We start from the raw sequence: 17,602 nt of genomic DNA on the forward strand, positions 1-17,602 counted from the left end.
TCTAGTATCAGTTAATTTGAGCATAAATACAGTTTTGTATACATAAGACAATAATAAGCCTAAGATGTTGAAGAATTTGAAGTCTAATAAATTTATAATTTTTATTATTACAAAAACTCTTAACATCACCTTTATAATAAAAATAACTTTTTTTTGCCAGTCCTGGGGCTTGAGCTCAGGGCCTGAGCACTGTCCCTGGCTTCTTTTTGCTCAAGGCTAGCACTCTACCACTTGAGCCACAGCACCACTTCTGGCCTTTTCTGCTTATGTGGAAATGTGGAATCGAACCCAGGGCTTCAAGTATGCTAGGCAAGCACTCTACCGCTAAGCCACATTCCTAGCCCAACAATAACATTTTTTTTTTTTTTTTTTTGCCAGTCCTGGGCCTTGGACTCAGGGCCTGAGCACTGTCCCTGGCTTCTTCCCGCTCAAGGCTAGCACTCTGCCACTTGAGCCACAGCGCCGCTTCTGGCCGTTTTCTGTATATGTGGTGCTGGGGAATCGAACCTAGGGCCTCGTGTATCCGAGGCAGGCACTCTTGCCACTAGGCCATATCCCCAGCCCAACAATAACATTTTTTACAAAAAAAAAAAAAAAGTAAGTTAAAAAAAAATCTCTGAGGCTTTATTCAGAATTTTAGCAATAAAAGTATAGCTAGGAAGTATTTGGAAAGGGAACAAGGTGACAACTCATATCTAGAACTCCTTAAAGCAGTGGTTCTCAAAATATGGCCTAGTAGCATCTAAAATTAATTATTAGCAATATAAATTATTGAGCCTTACAAAGCAGTTCTATATTCATGATATTAGTTGAGCTTCACAACCTTCTTGAGAGGCAGCATGACTGTAAAAGTGTTTTGTAGCAGTTTGTCTTGTTCCCTCCATACACAATGTTGGGGATTGAACCTATGGCCTCACACATACTCAGTAAGTGCTCACCATTGAGCTATATCCTCAGTCCTTTTTACAAATGGAGAAACTAAGGCATACCCCAGTTACTTGACTTTTAAAGTAATGTAGTTAAGGAAGCAGAGACAACAACAACCACAGCAACAACAAAAAACTTAGTATCATTTAATGTGTAGGGTCAAAGAAATATTGCCAAGTATCTTCTAGGTGCAGATGAAGCAACTATAACCCAAAGCAACTAAAACTCAGATCATTTAATCCTTTTAAATGATCTGAGCAAAACCAGATAGCACCACAATGGAAATGCTTTTTTCTCCCATGCAAGTATTGTCTCCATCTAACCATTATATCCAAGCAGGCAAACTGATCTCATCATTAAGTTAAATCACTTTAGACAGAACAGGTTAAGAGAGTGAAGGATATCAATAAGAAAGAGAAGGACATGTGATAAGAGAACATAAGGGAATGGAGAGTAGACTTCAGTCAGACCATAGAAATAAATAGGTGATAGAAAGTAAAAGGATCAAGAGACTTGAAGACTGAACAAGCTTGAAAAATGTGTGTGGTGACAGTAATGAAGGGAGAGGAAGGAAGGAAGAGAAGAAGGATGGTTTGGTCTGAGGTATTTAGGAGCCAGGAGTATTCACGCCATGGGAAGAAATGGCTGAGGTGGAAACGAAACCTAACTCACAGTGTTAGGGAGGTGGCTGAAATCAGTGGCAAGGACACTGCGAGAATTGTCCATATGATGTAAATGAGGAGACTTATACTTAACAGGACAGAGTGGAAGAAAAGAGGACAAATGAACTCCAAAGGAACCAACGGAGAACCCAGTGAAGATAGTATGAATGGGGGCCAGGACTGCCTGTCATGGACTATAAAGTACAGAGCTGAAGCCAAGGCAGAAGTCCAATGACTGACATGTAGACAGCAAAGGAGATGTGAGGTTACTCCCTTCACAAGACGGGGATGAGTGGTCTCTAAAGAAGAGTCCACAGGCAAACAGTTCTTCAGTTGAGAACCAGCTGCTGCAAAGCAAATCAGCCCTGAAGAATGGTTCAGAGAAGATGGAGAAGCAAGGGTTTGGGATGGAGAAGAGGGTAAAGTCAGACCACAGAAGAGATCTTCAAAGGAGCTCCAATAACACCTATTGTGGTAATTCCACAGACAGCATACGCACTTTCTCTAGGACTAAGGTAAGATGAACTTCAAATATTAAACAGATTTTCAAATGATAACTTTAAGCTACAGAAACCAGGCTCATTACCTCACCACAAACTGAAAATATTGTAGTTGTTTTATTTGAAGGACCTGTTCCTTTCATTTTAATGTAGTGATATCTACAGAGAGCTTATAACCCACTTATGATATAATCATGTTCACAATGTAACTGATAAGTGAGTAGTAAGTTAAATGTTTTTAGTATGTTACCAGGCAATAGTTAATAGCAAGGCAGTAATCTATACTCAGTAGATGGAGCCATGTTGGTTATTTCATTTTTTTTTGAAAAGTTCATGGATTTAATTTATTTTTTGTTTATGTGGTACCAAGGAATTGAACCCAGGGCTTCATGCATGCTACACAAGCACTCTACCAGTAAGCCACATCCCCAGCCCTATGTTGGTTATTTTATGAAAAAGAAGACAGAGCTGTTGAGAAAAGCCATTTATTGTCACTAAGTTATCCCTGAAAACTTAACCATCAAAAGGGGAAAGAAACAAAAACAAAACATAAATTTTTTTTAGAAACCTAGTTAAGGAAGAAGCAAAGTTTTTCTTCTTAGTGCTTGGTTTTCATTTCAGCCGGAGGAACTACTTACAACAAACAAGAAAGAAAGGGAATTAGTGGATGTGAGGCATTTTTTCATGCCCAAGGGACTAGTATACATGGCAAGCTCAGCTCATTTAATTCTTAGAACCACTATGACAGGTAGGTGTTATAAATTCCAGCAGATTAAACTAGGGCTTACAAAAGTTAACCCAAAAACATGCTAGACAGGATAATTTATCCACTTTATACAAATGCTTCAAAGATACAACAGCCAGGTGCCAGTGGTTCATACCTGTAATCCTAGCTACTCAGGAGGCTGAGATCTGAACATCAGGGGAAAGCCAGCCTGTGCAGGAAAGTCTGTGATACTCTTATTTCCAATTAACCTTCAAAAAGCCAGAAGTGGAGCTGTGGCCTTGAGAGAAGAAGAAGAAGAAGAAGAAGAAGAAGAAGAAGAAGAAGAAGAAGAAGAAGAAGAAGAAGAAGAAGAAGAAGAAGAAGAAGAAGAAGTTGTTGTTCAGAGACAGTACCTAGACCTTGAGTTCCTGAGTTGAGATCAAGTCTCAGGACTGGTGAAAAAGAGAGGGGGAAGGGGGGAATAAGGGGAAGGAGGGAGAGAAGGAGGGAGAGAGGGAGGAATGAAAGGAAAAGAAAAGAGAAAGGAAGAGAAAAAGAGGGAAAAGGAGAAGGAAGGAAGGAAAGGAGAGGAGGCAGGAAGAGGAGAGGAAGTGAGGGGAGGGAAATGAAGGAGAGGGAAAAAAGATACAGGGCCTAGAGAGTTATTGAAGTAAATAATAGCTGACCAGCCTATGCCACCCCCCACCCCAGCCTACCCCTCTGTCTAGGAGAACATATCGGAGTGGAGTAGATCCAGACAGTTGCCCCTCCAGTTCCCCCACCACATATTATCATTATACCTTCATTTAATACCAAGACCAAGGGAGATTTCCCAGAAGTCCATTCTTACCAGTGCAAACCAGAGTGGGAGCCACTGGAAAGGAAATCTCTGAGACTCATTCATTCCCCTAAGCACTCTGTACATCACAAGAACTAGAGGCAAGACCACTCAGCTTCCCACTAATTACTTTGCAACTTTAATAGGGTATGAGGGTTTAATATTGAAAGAAGAAAAGCTTAAAGCTTGAGAGTGCATGTTACATAACTGTAAAGTTAGATCTACACACAAAAAATATTAAGATATCTACATATATCAAATGCAGGTACACACCTATATATCTTGTTTTCTAAAAAGAAATATGAACCAAGCCATTAAAATCATGCTTTCGTGATAAATTCCAGGGCATAATCCTAACAAGAGTCAGACAGATTTTGTTTTCTACCACATAGTTCTATAAAAATAAACTGTCATCACAACACCCTTGTGGTAGTAAAAAGCCATATTTGCCTGCAGTTAAATCCAACAGCAGCTGCTCTATGGAAAAAGACGGCCCAATAATTGGCTTCTTTCACCTCTGTTAATCACGAACAAAAGTGTCATTCAGTTTCAAAATGGACAAAATGCTCCAATGGATGGTCAGCTAGCTGAGCCAATGGGGTGGAATAACAATAACCCTGTAGCATTTTCCTTTTTCCTTTTGTTTGGTCTTTCAAAGCCCTTAATTAAGACCTGTACAAAGCACCCCTACAGGCCTTTTTCAATGAGGCATTACACGCCTGTTTTCTTGTATTTAAAGAAAAAAAATAGCAGGGTTTTTCTGAAACACATTAAACAGAATACACAATTTCCATTTATTTGCAACTGAAATACTGTTAAAATTTTAGAGCTTAAATATTATCATCAGTAACAAAGCCAGTTCTCTGGATTTCAAGCTTGGGGAGCCAGAGAATGAAAGAAGGTTTGGTTAGGAGAGAAGAAAGCAGGAGCCTAACTCAGAAAGGTTGTTAAACCATTTCTCCAGAAATAAAACCATGAATAGCCATAACTTAGAGAGACCTAGATGGGTCTTTCAATTTCTCAGTGGCACATATAAGTGAAACAGCCAAACACATGAGATATTCTTAAAGCAAACAGCTAGAGAACTGAAACAAAGGTCAAGACAAGTTGGAATTGAGTCTGCTTCTGAGAGACTCCTTTAAACTCACAGAGAAAGAGCCAGTATTTTTACAGACAATCTCTATAAGAACTTTGTCTAGTTCTATAATTGATTTCTTTTTCTGTCCTGACCCAAACAAAGCTTCATATAACTAGAGTGGATAAGAATCAGAATGTCTAAGCTTTAAAAATATCCACAGCCTAATTAACTTTTCATTATTCAGTTTTCTTTTTGCACAGTTTTTTTAAGGCTGTTGTGTTCATGTTTAAATGCTCTGAAATATAATCTTTCCGGGTTTTAAGACAGTTCTCAAAATACCTACTTCTGCCCATAATTTGTCCTTCCCTCCCCCTCTCAAAATACCCTGAGTGACAGCTTAATGTGACAGCTTTCTAGCCACAATTCACCAAAGGGGAGTGGCAGGTAGGGTTCTCAGAGAACAAATACCTAACAAAGCCATCATTCTGGGGAGTTACTTTCAGTCTGTCAATCCAATCCATCAAGTGGAATGTGCTCAACTATTCTCTTGTAAATGTGCTTATTTCAAACAAGGCAGAACTGGGCAGCTGCCCTGCAGAAGACTAACTGACCCAGCTCAAATGTCACCTCAGCAAAGCCTCCCCACTCCCCAAAACAGAGTAAATTCACTCCCACCGCCCTTTGTCTATCCCCTGCAGAGCACAGTCATCCTGTGTGCTTTTGGGCTATGTTATGTGATCTCCACTACACTATGTGTCAGCTATGGGCACTGGGAGCCAGTATGGCAGGGACAAGGGCACTGGTTCTGCAGTCAGACAGACTGGGTTCAAATCCTGTGTAGAAATGATAAACACCGTCAAGTGCCAGTGGCTTATGCCAGTAATCCTAGCTACTAAGGAGGCTGAGATCTGAGGAATCCAATCTAAGCAACAAAGTTTAAGAAGCTTAAAACGCTCCAATTAACCAGCAAAAGGCAGGAAGTAGAGGTGTGGCTCAAGTGGTAGAATACCACCTTGGAGTAAAATAGCATACAGGGGCCCTGAGTTCAAACCCCAAGACTAGCACAAGAGAGAGAAACAGACAGAGAGAAAGATTATAAACCTTGACTTTTGATATATAGTGACAACACAGTTCACTGAAATGCTTTTATATGTTGTTTGTTTGCTTTTTCATTTGTTTGTTGCAGGTTGTGAGGCATGAACTCAGAGCCTAAGCACTGTCCCTGAGCTTCTTTTGCTCAAAGCTAGTGCTCTACCACTTGAGCTACAGCTCTACTTCTGACTTTTGTTTTGTTTTTGGTAATTTATTGAAGATAAGAGTCTCACAAACTTTTCTATCCCAGGTGGCTTCGAACTGCAGTCCTCAGATCTCAGCCTCCTGAGTAGCTAGGATTACAGGGATGAACAGGGATCTCTCAGAGTTGTGATGACCAAGCAAACTCACAAATGTGTTCTCTGAGTAAAATGTCAGACAAGAGGTTGGTACTTGATAAAACAGGCACAGTCCTTAGCTCGCCCCCCTCCCCCCACCAAGGCCCTGTCCTCAATGTAGCTACATATTGAGAAGTACAAAGTAGAACCTTTGTTAAGCAAGTTAATTCATTGATACAATGTTGCCAGCTAAAGTGTAATTTACTAAAGCATTTTTTCTATGCCTTCCATTTACTCAACAAGTAAAAGTCCCTAAACCTGGTGCCAGTGTTTCATGCCTATAATCATAGTTACTCAGGAAGCTGAGATCTGAGAATTGCAGTTCAAAGCCAGCCTGGGCAGTACAGTCGGTGAGATTGTTATCTTTAAAAAGACAGTAGTGGTGCTGTAGCTCAAGTGGGAAATAGTGAGTAAAGAAGCTCAGCAACAGTGCTGAAGTCCTAAATTCAAGCCCCAGGACTGGCACCAGAGAGGGGGGGGGGAGGGAGGGAGGAAGGGAGGGAGAGGGAGGGGGGAGGGAGGGAAAGAGGGAGGGAGGGAGGGAGGAATGTTACATGTAATGGACAAATGAAGGCAAAGGAAAAATGCTAAAAATATGACAAGTCTTGATTCTTGACCTCAGAGAATTTACAGATCATTCTGAGAATAAGAACCTAGTGATATGTCTGCCTCCTGTATTGATTGCTGATATTATACTTTCCCAATATATATGAGAATATAATGCCTTCAAATATTTTTAAAATATCTGTACAACTAAAGCATCTCACTGCACTAAAGGAAGACATGCCAACAGGGTTTAAGGATGTTATTTTATCATTTTGTTGTCAGTGCTGGAGATGGAAACCAGGTCCTTGCTTGCTCAAGCTGTGCAAATATTCTACCCCCAAGCTACCTATGCTGTCCAGCCTTACCTTTAGTGTTATATTTAGTACACCTCAATGAACCTCACACTTTTCTCAGTTGTTCTCCACAGTAATAACACCACACATGTGCTGCAGATCTCCCTGTGGCTCTAAGGTTATAGTTACTGCTCTCTGCAGCATTGTTACGAGTCAAAACTACCAGTCCATGAAATTAAAGAAATTGGGTCAGAAACAAGTATGCAGCAAAATCAGTTTGTTTTCAAAATCCTTTAAAAAAATATTACCATTAAATACAAGAATACTTGATTAAATGTAGCATTTCTAGTAAGCCTCACTTTAATATAACTATCACTAAACTAAAATTGTGTGCAATTTTAGAATTAATCACCCTGATTGTGGTTCAGCTAAAAAGAGTCTGATCAGAACAAACTGACTTTGCCATACATTTGTTGAGTGTCAACATTGTTTTCTCAAAAAAAAAAAATCACTAATTTTATTTCATGAGTCTAGATTATACTATAAAGCTACAAAAATACCCTTGAATTTGAAAGCTTTACTGTATCCAATTATCCCTCCTGAAGGACAACAGATTACAAGAAATTAGCTTGGTATTTATTGATTTGTTTGTTTGTTTAATTTTCTTGGCCCTGGGTTTGACCTCAGGGCCTTGCACTTGCCTAGCTTGCTTGCTTGGCACTCCACCACTTGAGATATGCCTCTAGCTCAGCATTTAGTTGGCTATTTTGAAGAATCTTGTAGAGCCTCTAGACTGTCTTTGAACAGTGATCCTCTTGATCTCAGCCCTGTGAGTAGCTAGGGTTAAAGGCCTGAGTCACATCTACAAGAAGAAATGAGGTCTTTAAATCAATCACAGTATCTAATCTCCTGAAGTCAGAGGTGCTAGCCTTTTGCCACTACCCTCACCAGGTTTACTTCTTTTTTTATTTTGTTCCTTGCAAATAGGGGAAGGGGTTCACTAAGCTGATTATGTATAACTAGCATAAACTAACAGAACTGCAACAAAAACTCCAACCATATCTAGTCTTACTAACTTCATCCAAGAGGATAAAAATCCCATTTAGATAGTTATGGCTGTAAAATTCATGCTTATTTGCATATAACTCCTGAGGACATCACTGAGTTTCAGAAGGATAATTATGAACTTATTTTAGTTTCAAAATATTACAAGTTAACAAATCAGTGCAATAGCCATGCAATGTTGAAAATGATGGCGTTTATGAAGAACAGTGTTTAACTCAAGATACCACTAAAGAAATCAAGCAACAAACACCTACAATAGCCCAATACTTTATAAGCAAAAATAGAAGAGAGATACAGTAATTCCCCGGAGAGATACAGTAATCCCTTACCCTCAGTTTTTGCTTTCTTAGCTTTTATTATGCATGTTCAACCAAAAATAGTAATGGGAAAATTCCAGAAGTGACCAGTTCTTGAATTTTAAGTTGTGTGCCATTATGAGTAGTACAGTGAAATTTCAAATTACCCTACACCATGTCACCCAGGATGTGAATCACCCCTCATTGAGAAGATCACACACCTCGGGAAAGCCACTGGGAAGCCATCAGCGCTATCAGATTAACTGCTGAGATATCATATGTGTTCAAGAAACCCTTATTTTACTTACTAAGGGCTCTGGAGGAGAAAAATGATGCTAGCAATTCTGGCCTGCAAAAGAAAAGCCAGGAAGTGCTTCCTTCAAGTGAAAAGCTGAATATTCTTGACCTTGAGTCAAGAACAAATCATATGCTGAGGATGCCATCGCACAACCATGGGAAGAATTAATCTTTTATCTGTCAGATTATAAAGAAGTAAATGCTAGTTTTGTTGTTTGCACATACAACAACAAAAACTAAGGCATTTAGTAGAGGTTTTTTTGTTTTTGTTGTTGTTTTTTTAAGACAGAAAAAGCACTGAATGTGTGACTATAGTATGTCCAACCACAAGATCTTAGAACTTATCCTCCAGGAAGAGATGGCTAGAGAATCAGAGGAGGGCTTTAATTATTTTATGCTGCATTTCCTAGCCAATCTTTAAATAATTAGGATGATTATAAATACTCTATTACCTTCATCTTTTCATTATGTGTTCCTGACATTTCTTTCTTGCTTTAAGATTCACAAAAAATGATACCATTCAAGGTATAAAAGTGAGCCAAGAAGCCAGGTCCCCTGACATTTCTTAGGATAGGAAGATGGGGTAGAATCTCAGAGGATTGTGTCTTGTATGCCCAGAAATGGAAATGGAAAATCTACATAAAACATCTCTCTCAAAAGCATTCTTAGTTTGGCCTGATCAATCTGATATTCTGCTCTCAGATAGTATAGCCAGCCACACACACCCCACTAACAGAATGGCATGCAAATTTTTTATTGTCATTCCTAATCCTCTTTTTTTAAAAAAATAGAGCTAGTAATGGTTTGAAGAAATGTGAAGGGTTTTTGAAAACCAGTGTCCAAGGTCTTAGAGCTAAAACTCTAAAATTGCATTGTCAACAAACAAACAAAAAAGTGACACATAAACTTTATAGAGACACCAGCATAGAAAACAAACAAAACTGGGTAGTATTACACATTTCAGTTCCTCCTGGCAGAGTAATTATTCTTTGCTCCTGACTGAAGAACATGCAATTCTATAAACACCCACTTGGAAAATCAAACAAAATTTCTCATAATGTTGATGCTGTAACTTTTTTTTTAAAGAAAAGAAAAAGGGAACTTTTAGTTTCGGATAATTTCACTCCAGTCCATCTCTATTCCTTGCTTTGGGGTTCTATATGGAATGAACTATATTTTAAAACTAAGTAAACTGAAGTATCTCCTTGCCAACATTGCATCTAACTCTCTGAATTTCATTGAACAAATCTGACCCTCCAGTTCAAAGAAAAAAAATAGCTACTGGCATAGCCTGCAATGATTTGGTCTGCCCTATTATAACTAGGACTGCATGTGATTGCCCTATAAAACCATCCCTGACAAATCCACAAGCTTTTAGTATTTAACACTAACAAGTAGTTCCAAGAAGCAAAACTAAGGTTTTAAGAGTCTAGTTCTTTTATGTCTACCTTTGGCATATTTTTTTCACTTAAAATAAGGAAATGTTATATTTTAAGAGAGATTATTGTACAGAGGGCTATGTAGTACAATTTAGTCATGAACAGCAACTTTAGACAAATGCTGCACTCCGCTCCTCTAACAAACAACCCCCACTAGTCACCACTTAAGAAATGAGGTCCAAGTCACTGTGCCCAAAGTATAAATTATGGTCCAAAGACAGCTCCAGGCACTGCTGAGCTTGGAATTGCTTACTGAGCAACCATGTTGTTCCAAACAAACTAAATGTGTAAGAGGCTAAAGGGCAGTGGCAGCAATTATTAGAAGGAAATTTCTCACTAAGCCAGAAAGGAATAATTAAGTCTTTGCATGCTAAATCACATCACTGGGGTTAACAATGAAGTAATCAAGTGTAAATGGTGACAAAGCTCATCTATAGGAACTCATGAAAGGAAATTAAGGTTGTGGGCAATCTAAACTATTGTTGCTTAAATGCCACAGAAAAATTAGTCCCTAAAACTTTATTCATTCATCCTCTCTTTACACAGATGTGTGTGCTTTTTGTGGGAGGCCAGAAATTGGTTAATCTAGCAATTAGGCAAATATATTGAATCATCAGAAGTAAAACAACACTTGGCTACTAATTCACAGAGTACTCAGTAATGAAATACCTCCATACAGGAATGTATGTGTGTGTTCCATTCAAAAATATGAAACACATTTAAATTATAAACCCAGTGCATACTTTAGATACTGCACTCTTTTTCAAAACACAGAAGAGAATTCATACAGGCATGTGCATGTACACACACAGCTTGGGGAGGAGTTAAGCTGGGAAAAAGATGGAGACTATTCACATAATCTTCCAACAATTCCTCGATCACAAATTAAATTTAGTTATGCTCTCAGGAAGGAAAATAATGTTAACACTAAAATAAAAAAAAGGTTCAGAATGAAGCTGGGTGCCAGTGGCTTAGACCTATAATCCTAGCCATTCAAGAGGCTAAGATCTGTGGATAGCAGTTCAAAGCCAGCCCAGGCAGGAAAGTCCATGAGACTTATCTCTAATTAATCACTAAAAAGTCAGAAATGGAGCTGTGGATTAAGTGGTAGAGCACCTAGCTTTGAGGAAAACAGTTCAAGGACAGTGCTAAGGCCCTGAGTTTGAGCCCCGAGATCAGCGCCAAAAGAAAGAAAAAGAAAAGGTACAGACTGGGGCTTTGACCCTACAAGCACACACAGGTTGTAGGTCTTGCATCAAACATTCAATTTCACTATTTAATTAAAAGATGTACTCAAGACTATGGCTTCTCAGGCCTCTAAAGTGATAAGGTCTGATATTGTTCTCATTACCTCATGTCATTTAAAACTCACCAGAAGTTACACATAGTACAGTGAATATACCAAACTTTTCCCAATGGAAAATGCTATATCAACTACACTGAGAAGCTCACTCTGGTACAGATATTTACTAAACTAGAGGCCTTCATCAGATTTCATTACTTTTTTTTACATATGCACTCATTTCTTAAATCATATTTTTAGATTCATGGACCATTATTACAACCATAAGAAACTCCATGCCCATGAAAAAATCCCCTCCTACTACACTTTACAGCCACACCAATCTCCAAAGTTAGCCACTATTAATGTCACTGAAGCTTTGCCCATTCTAGTGACCTATATCTAGAATCAGATAACCTTTAGAAATTGAATGTTTATCACTTATTATCATACCCTTGATGAGTCTAGATGACTATATCAGTCACCTTACAACTTTATTGCTATCTAGTACCCCATACTTGTATATATGTAATTTAATTCATTGTTTTAATTAAATTGTCTTTATTGGGTGGAAGGAATCATATTTTGCATTGTTTAAAATGGACCTGTATAACATAGTATAGATAAAATCCATACTCCTTCATTCTGAAGGAGTTTTAATATAGATAAAATCCAAGCTCCTTCATTTTGCTTATTATTCTTAATGGTATTTATACTACTGACATAATTTATTTATTTACTTATTTATTTATTGTGTACTATCACTCCCATTCCATCTCTTCATCCCTTCAGAAACTCAAAATAGCCTCTACTGTGTCCCCCAGCAGCAAAATTAGCTCCTAACATGCAAGACATTTAATAAATATGTTGAACAAATTGATTTTTCAAATAAAGGTTAATTCTCTAAGTAACTCTTACTTTAAAGTTCAAAGACTGGTGTGCTTGTGAGCCACTACATACATATTTTCTGCTCTCAAAAAAAGAGTTTAAATGGATAAGATAATTCACAGTCAATCTTTTATTCACCATCTCATATTAACTGCTGGCCATGCTTTTAACAAAATACTGAACCCATAAAAACTAAAAGAGACAAGAGAAAAGCACAAGAAATGGTATTAGCTGACAGGTACAAGCAAGACATGTCTAAAAAGTCTTATTGAATATTAAACATTACACAGTTGTAGAGAGAATCATTTGTTCTGATAACATTATTCCTTCTGCCTTTTATTTCCAACATGCACCAAAAGGTTACAGCTACTTCTGGATAAGTCATAGAATAAAATGTAACAGGGTTCCTCTCCTATCAATGGAAGATATAAGTCAAATCAATTATTTTCTATGAACTTTTAACAGAAGGGAGAGGTCTGAATAAAAAAAATTCATGTTACAATTTATGTAACTAGAAAGTTTAGCAAATAAGAAAGTTATTCTGTCTACAAGCTTGTCAGTGTACAAATATGCCCTAGGAACATAGACACTTCATGATTTCTCCAAGGAATGACTGAGCCACTTTGCCTAGTGGCTGATAGCACACAGGTAAGTTTTAGGTCCACTGAGGAAGATGACCTGTAAGATCCTTTCCTAATCTATATTCTAAGATCACAGGACTACACTTCAGGCAGAGGACCAAACAGACGTAAGCTCTCCAGAACAAATTCCCCATCTGTAACATGAATAGTTCCTATCAAGACAGGCAATATACTCAGAGGAAGAGCATTGAAGGGTACAGTCATACAACTCTCTCTACTAAATAACTCTGCTTTTAAATCCCCCAACACACTCTCTATAAAACCTTACCTCTTACTTGTGCTAATAGCTTTCCCCCTCCCCCATACAGTTCTCCATTTCTAAAATAAGGAGAATAACAGCATGTACATGAAAAGGCTGTCAGGAGGATTAATAGATACCACATGTAAAGCATTCACTTCATGCTTGGAACTCAATAGCATTATTATTAGCATCTAGGTTAATAACAAGATGATGGTGATTTATCTGAAAGGCAAGACAAACCATAAAACAATTCATGATGAAGAAAGTAACCTAAGTGAAAGGAAAAAAGCAAAAGCTTCCAGGAGAAGACCAACCTCTGCAGTCACCAAGCCAATGACTCTCCTGGTTGGAGCTGGCTATTACTAATGCATTGAAATTGTGGTCACAGACTCCATCATGAATAGTTCTACTGCTAAAGGGGGAAAAAAGTGCACAGATCCAAATAGGAACTCATGAAGTCTGTAAAATATTAACAGCTTAATAAACATCAGCTCACACTATCAACAAACACAGTGTTCAAGTCAACTAAAGAGTACCAACTAAATTAATAGCAAGTTGACTAAATGAAATGCCTTAGGGGGAAAAGGGGCTCTTGGGTGATTCACTTTTATGCTGACTTCCCTATAAAAACATCTTCAACAGGAGAGGCAGGAAATTCCAGTGAGCTATATGGAAACCATCAAACTGCACACTTGGCTTTTTAATCTTCCAGGTTTTGCTTTAAAGAAGCACATTCAGAAAATTGCTCAAGAAATAGAAAAGCAAACCCACTAAGAGATCTGGTCCTCACATAGCACAAAAATGAATTCCAAAAAAGAAGGAAAAAGACAAACTAAAAGCATATGACTGATACTCTCCTGACACAGAATAAAGCACCATTAAAATAATGTGAAGTCTTGATATGGAAACAAGTGATATATCACAGTTATAACTACTTTCAACGTCCTATGTGTATGTGTAGTTTCTATTATTGATGATGTTTTGTATCACCTTCCTATGTTTGTACCTACACTATCTCTGTAATCTTATCTGAGTATATTGGAAACCGTGTTTACTGGTATTGGAAGTAGGAAATTCAAAGGGAATACCAAATTCGAGAGACACAGGGTAAAAAAAGAGAAATAACTACAAAAGCAATACTTGCAAAACTGTTTGGTGTAAGTGAACTGAACAAATGGGCGGGGGGGAGGGAAAGGGGGGGAGGGAGGGGGGCATGAGGGACAAGGCAACAAACAGTACAAGAAATGTATCCAATGCCCAACGTATGATACTGTAACCTCTCTGTACGTCAGTTTGAAAATAAAAATTTGAGAAAAAAAAAAAAATAATGTGAAGTCTTTTGTTGGTTGTTCAGTTAACAAGTCTGGGTTTTTTAGTTGTACTTTTCTCCTTTCTTTTCTTTCAAAATTTTAATTAGTGCATATTAATTGTACAAAATAATGGGTTTCAATGTGATTTTTATACATGCATTTAATGTACTTTGATAATACTCACACTTCCAATTCTTTTACACAGAAACACACACACATACACACACATGTGCGCGCATGCACATGCATGCGCGCACGTTTTAAATAATCATTAACCAAAACCAAGTCTAGAAGGTAAAGGGGGAAGCTGGGAGATTAACCTTTAAAAAAAAGTCTCCATAAATAAAGACAACTTCATAACACACAGATTTGTGACTATTTGTTCCCCTAAATCAAGTGGACGGTCTCCCACAGAATACATAGATGTAGCCCTGTGGATGCTTTGAGTTCTATATTCAGTTCTGGCTTTTCTTTTCCTGTAATAAAGCTATATCTTAACATTTTTGTTGATACCTTTTTTTTTATTTTCTGGTCAACTGTCAAATGAGCAAGAAAACAGTAAGAAGGGATGAAGAAACCTAAAAATACAGAGTATGTGGACTTCCAGACAAATTACCACCCACTAACTATGGGGTGTTTGAGCAAATTACTTAATCCTGTCAAATCTCAGTTTTCTCAGCTATAAAATGGGAACATGCCACAGAGCCAGAATAGTTATTATGGAAATTATAGTCAGCACATGGAGCCAGGCCTCCTATACAACGTAGATCCAGCCATTCCTCAACAAATGCCCATGTTTTTTTTAATAAGATTTTCCAGACATACATGCACACCCTAATAACTCAAAGATTTCCCACTGTATACAAAATGTTTCACAGTAGACACTAAATAGCATCATTTTAACGATTGGGAAGCAAAAAGGAAGCTAATAATTTTACTCTTCTGAAAGTATGGACTTCACAACAATATCAATTTTAATAGGTTCTACTAATACTACATGTGCTGCTAACAATATATTGAGTCTCCAGGTAATTGGTGATAATAAACTTCACTATAGTTCTAAGGCATTACAATTGAGACCAACCTTTTCTTATAAACATATACTTAACCACATGATTCAATATCCAGGTACCTGTAACAAGCAAAATAAAAACTTGTTCTTATATAAAAACTCTATGTGAATATTTACGATGGCTTTATTTGTAATTACTCCAAACTGGAAAAAAGACAAATGTCCACAAACTGGGTATTGGACAGATAATCATATAATGCAAGGGGATATTTCATATTGACCTATGTAACAACATGACAGAATCTCACATGCAATACAGTAAGTAAAAAACCCAACCACAAAATTTGACATTCTGTTTCATTCCATTTATATGGCTTTCTGGTAATGCAAATCTATGCAAAGTGCAAGGCTTAGTCCAGTGGTTGTATGAAGCTGGGGGAGGTAAGATGGGTGAAAGTTCACAAGGAAATATGCGTAAGCAATGAAAATATCCTAAATTTTGACAATGATGTTGGTGGTCTCTTTTGACTATACACATATCTAAGATCAGAGAACTGTACACTAAAAGTTAGGGTGAACTTTAATAAAGGGAAATTTAATTTTTTCCCATGAATTCATAACTAGGAGTCAGTTAGAGGAAGATGGAACATACCACACTGCATCATTTATATAAAAATAAGAAAAAAATTTAAAGGGGGAGGGGGAACTTCAAGAAGTTTCATTTGCAAAGGTCCATAAAATAGAAAAGAGTCAACAATTTTCTTCTTTTGGCAGTATTAGAGTTTGAATTCAAAACTTATCCTTGTTAGAGGGGCACTAAACCCCCTGAGTCATACTTCTAGCCCTGAGTCAACCAATTTAAAGAAAAAATATTATCATCAAGAACTACTTGTATTAGAAATGTGAAAGCCAATTAGTTCTTTTAATTAGCTTACTTTAATTATACAGGGAGAGATCTCATTGTTATGTAAAGGCAATAAATTTCTGTTAGCACATTACCAAGGGGTCTTAGTAATGACACCAAGGACCATTAGAAAGGACTTGTATTTTATATACATATATATGTGTGTGTGTATAAATATATACACATATATATACATAAACATATATTTAAATCAATGATTATATCTGGGATTAAATAAACATCAGGAAACAACTTCCCAAAAAAGACATGAATCTTCTCCCCCCCCCACCCCCCGCCCCTTTTTCTCTATTGTATGACACATCAGCTGGGGTGATGCCATTGGGGCAATTGCTTAGACCTGAAAAAGAAAGTAACTTATCCCTCTTTTCCATGTTCTTTCTCATCTTCAGTCATACCTGCCAACAAGCCTCCACACAATGGATTCAGATGGCACAATGTGAAGTCTTTAATACTACTAGAAGCCCCGTACTATGCAGAAGACAGCTGGAAAGGCCAAGAGTAGTGTTAGGCTAGCATGAGAATGATAAATTGATCTCTTTCTGTAGACTGACAAGAAGATAAACATACAGGCAGATAAGTCCTTGAGGTATGTTCTTCTGGGAATCAAGCATCTGCATTCCCCATACACACTACATACCAAATCTGGAAGATCAGCACCTGAATGCCCACACATGCATACACATACACAAATGCACACACATTCACCTATATGTGCATACACATGAAAGCATGTGTGTGCTCACACATACACGTGTACACATGTAAATTCTCTATGGTGAAACGTGATTAAGTAGGAAACATCAACATAGAAGTCAAACTGATTTTGGAAACTGACTCATCCAAAATACAGAATTTCCTTTCCTCAAAAAGTAATGAGACCTTAGAAAGCACAGACTGATTACTAGCAGCAGAACATATGGCTAGTGCACAAATCTGCCAGCCTACCATGAAGTATGAAGCCTTCTGCTGCCTGCCCTCACAGCCTCAGACTCTGTTTGTAAAGGATAGGAATGAAATATTCCATATGTTTTCTTTGTTGGTGACATGGTTATTGAAAGCAAGGACAGGGTAGTCTCCCTGCTGAGGGACTGGGCCAAGCTATTCATGTGTAACCAGGCAGATGTCAAGATGGTAATGGGAAAACATCTCAAACTTTTTTTTTCTTTTAAGAGAGATACAAGGTACAAAACACACAACTGAATTTGAACTATTCAGTCATTCTAAGT

The 17,602-nt window shown here is 37.7% G+C and overlaps 1 protein-coding gene and 1 long non-coding RNA gene across 2 annotated transcripts in view; one reads left to right on the forward strand and one right to left on the reverse strand.

Moving 5' to 3' along the window:
• Nucleotides 1-17,602, reverse strand: part of Lgr4 (leucine rich repeat containing G protein-coupled receptor 4) — a 101,353-nt gene that overhangs the window by 74,280 nt on the left and 9,471 nt on the right. The gene's annotated exons all lie outside the window — the stretch shown is intronic.
• LOC125361592 overlaps nucleotides 6,851-17,602 on the forward strand; it is a 29,770-nt gene continuing 19,018 nt past the window's right edge. The window contains exon 1 of the long non-coding RNA XR_007212966.1: nucleotides 6,851-9,396. This is a non-coding gene — a long non-coding RNA (uncharacterized LOC125361592). The remainder of the gene's footprint in view (nucleotides 9,397-17,602) is intronic.

This window comes from Perognathus longimembris, chromosome 13, assembly GCF_023159225.1.
Source record: "Perognathus longimembris pacificus isolate PPM17 chromosome 13, ASM2315922v1, whole genome shotgun sequence".
NCBI lineage: Eukaryota > Metazoa > Chordata > Mammalia > Rodentia > Heteromyidae > Perognathus > Perognathus longimembris.